The sequence below is a fragment of the Pteropus vampyrus genome, unplaced genomic scaffold (genome assembly GCF_000151845.1).
Source record: "Pteropus vampyrus isolate Shadow unplaced genomic scaffold, Pvam_2.0 Scaffold408, whole genome shotgun sequence".
In the NCBI taxonomy this organism is placed as follows: domain Eukaryota; kingdom Metazoa; phylum Chordata; class Mammalia; order Chiroptera; family Pteropodidae; genus Pteropus; species Pteropus vampyrus.
Genome location: NW_011889189.1, coordinates 163981 through 164394, shown reverse-complemented (window position 1 = coordinate 164394; position 414 = coordinate 163981).

The following is a 414-nucleotide window of genomic DNA, read 5'->3' as shown; positions in this document are numbered from 1 at the left end:
ACAAGAAAAATCTCAAAATAAACAATCTAACCTTACACCTAAAGGAACTAGAAAAGAACAACAAACAAAGCCCAAAGTGAGTAGAAGGAAGGAAATAATAAAAAGCAGAGCAGAAATAAACAAAATAGAATCTAAAAAAAGCAGTGCAAAAGATAAATAAAACCAAAAATTTGTTCTTTAAAAAGATAAACAAAATTGATAAACTGTTAGCGAAACTCAAGGAAAAAAAAAAAAAAAAAAAGAAAGGACCCAAATAAATACAATCAGAAATGAAAGAGGAGAAGTGACAACTGACTCTACAGAAATATAAAGGATCGTAAGAAAATACTATGAGCAATTGTATGCCAAGAAACTGGACAATCTGGAACAAAGAGATACATTCTTAGAAACATACAATCTCCAAAGACTGAATCA